Source organism: Lepisosteus oculatus, chromosome 1 (assembly GCF_040954835.1).
Source record: "Lepisosteus oculatus isolate fLepOcu1 chromosome 1, fLepOcu1.hap2, whole genome shotgun sequence".
Classification (NCBI taxonomy): Eukaryota; Metazoa; Chordata; class Actinopteri; order Semionotiformes; family Lepisosteidae; genus Lepisosteus; species Lepisosteus oculatus.
This window is the reverse complement of record NC_090696.1, coordinates 78,630,211-78,633,019: the sequence shown is the minus strand read 5'-3', so window position 1 is coordinate 78,633,019 and position 2,809 is coordinate 78,630,211. Positions and strand designations below refer to the sequence as shown.

Here is a 2,809-nt window from a genome sequence, read left to right as displayed (position 1 = left end):
AATAACAACACATTATAGGAATTTGGTGTTTTGGATGTGATCAAGGATTTTTGGCTCAGTGATGATAATCATGTACTTTATACCCTTTTAAATCAGTTTACCTTTAGGATTAAATAAACACAATTAATATTGAAGAATGGATTAAGTCACATCAAAATATCAAAAAAATATTGCTACTTTAATAATGATCCAGTAAAAAATGTAAATCATCATATAACATACAGTACTTGACCTGTTTTAGAAGTATTGGCACAATTGCTTTATTTAATGGCAGTTTCTAAAAATATTTCTATAAAATAACTAAGTAATGAATTTAGTTACTCTAATAATGTAACGCCTCGACGAGTTACAGCACTGCAGCATTAACTTCATCAATTACCAATGCACATTCCACACATGCTGGAGGCTCATCGGGGCCATCCTCAACGAGATCAAGCTGGGCCTATCAGCCCAATCAGGGGACTTAGTGCAGTATTTAAACCCTGAGGAACCATTCCTCAGGGCTTAGACATTGAGTTACTAACCCTGCCTTGAGTTTGTCTCAGTTTCAGGTTCTCAGATGTAGTCCCCAGTCCCCCTAATCTTCTCTTTGTCACCTCAGACTACAGTCTTTGCTCTACCTGATTCAGGTGTGCAGCTACTGCCTAAGCTGTTTTCTCAGTCTCTGCTCTGTTTGTCCTCTTCAGCTCTGTCATTATTAAATAGACTTGCCACATCTCTCTGGCTCATCGACTTCTAATTTTTGCAGAGCTCTTTCAACACCTTGTCGGGCCCAGTGTAACAGAATGTCTGGGCTTACTAAATCCAGAGCCAGGTGGCAGAAAAAAATCAGGACCCAGGGCCGCTGACACAGCGCAACACCTCAGAATCCTGCTTGAGTAAGTCCTTCCGGAGACTCCACGGTTAACATCTCCTGCCTCCTCCATGGACACGATACTCCCTGCCTCTAATCCTGAGCTGCTCCAGTTGCAAGTCCAGCCCCAGCCTAGAGGTCGGCGCTCACCTCAGATGATCTCAGCCTTTCCTCAGTCACAGTTACAGGTTCCAGGTTTTTGGATGCTCCGACCCTCATCTCTGTCAAATGTCTCAAACTCCGGCCTCAGTCTTCTGCTCTGAGGGGATTTGCATCACAGCCTCAGTTCCCCATACCATGGATGCTTCAGCCTCTGTTCCAGATCTCAGCTTGGATGCCTCCTCAGCCTCAGAATACAGATCAGTGACTGTCTCTTCTGCCGAAACCTTCAAGAGGGCATCAACCAAGATTGCTGCCTCCAAACTCTTTCTATGGGGCTCCAAACCAGTGTTTCAGACTCGGAAGAGCCCATGCAAATTGGGGAGATGAAACTCTCAGTAGAAGAAAGGGAAAAAAGATATCGAGGTAAACTTTGTATGTACTGTGGAAAGAAGGGCCATTGGGAAAAGGACCTGCCCTGAGTTATTGGGGAAACAGGCTCCGCTCAGTAAAGAAGGAGGGAAGGGGGGGAAGAGAATTAAACGGTTGACTAATTCAACAATTCACATAGAAATTTGCTGCTTATATTGATTTCAGATAATTTGGTCTCATGTTGACTATACCTTTTTGTTTTTTTTGAGATGTAATATACTCCAGAGGATGTGTGTCAAGTTTCAATCTGCCATCTTCCATTTGTATGTAACAACAAGGTTGATATGATGTCTGTTCTGGATTCATCTGTTGCTCTTTAAGATTTACTTTTAAAGAAAAACAAGATTGAGACAAAAGTAATAAAATACGTGTCTCAGCATCATTGCATAGCTTCATAAAGATTTTTTTTTTTTACCAGTTGGAGGGTTGTTAAAATATCTAAATCAGAGCACTGTGTAATTTAGGCTCAGCCTGAGGATGTTGTTTCCATTACTTTAATGTCAAGGTTATCTCTCTCAGCAGACAGAACAATCACTACATTGATAAACATCAAGAGAAATGTTGTGTAAATAAATCTACTGCAATCATCTCATTAGAGAACAGCAGCTGTGCAGGAAAAGGAAAGCCAACAGTAGCATCTGATTGATGTGCCATACATGATCTGCAAGCCTCCGATTGCTGCAGGAGGGCTGCAGATGCATTTCCCAAACATAGGCAGAGGAAAAACAAGGAGAAACAATAGTGTGAATAGGCTTTCCCCCCCAGGCCTTCCTTCAACATCTGGACTTTAAAGACCACAGAGCTTTCATTCAGCAAACTGGTGGTGTGATCCACTTAGCATGAATTCTTTATTAATAGGCTAAAAGTAACATTGTGACTTGCAGGTGGATTGGAATGTGCTCTGTGCTTTAAATTTGCAGGTCTGTGGATTTAGTTATTTATAAAGCATGTAGTTATGCTGCCAAGAGCTTAGCTCTTGAGAAACAAATCTTTTCTTAGTTTCGTATTAAGTTATGAAAATGTGTGAAATCTCCCCCTTTCAATAAATACGAAACAGAATTGGCATGCATCTTACCATTCCCAATGCATCCTTTCAGGACAAATGTTTAAACAAGGTTGAAAATACTTTAAATTTATATATATTCCTTAGTTTTTGCCCTTGCCCTTCAAACTGCTCCTGTCCTCAGAGTAAATCTGCAATGTTCAGTGTGCCTAGCAAGCAGAAGGACATGAGGTACGGGGCAGTGTAGTTGGTACTCTCCTGCTGAAGGAGAGAGTCAGAATCATCTTTATTAGCCAAGAACATTTCACGTACAAGGAATTTTTGCAGGTGGTCTTGGTCCTGCTGAAACAACATTCTACATACAATATACCATACACAAACAAGACAACACATATCATTGAGACAGTGCACATACAGTATAC

At 41.0% G+C, this 2,809-nt stretch overlaps 1 long non-coding RNA gene across 1 annotated transcript; it reads left to right on the top strand.

The window, feature by feature from the left end:
* Positions 1-521: 521 nt before the first annotated feature.
* On the top strand, positions 522-1,768 carry LOC107077165 (uncharacterized). Its single transcript, XR_001478253.2, has 2 exons — positions 522-629; positions 749-1,768. It is a non-coding gene; the product is annotated as an uncharacterized lncRNA (long non-coding RNA).
* The last annotated feature ends 1,041 nt before the right edge of the window (positions 1,769-2,809 follow it).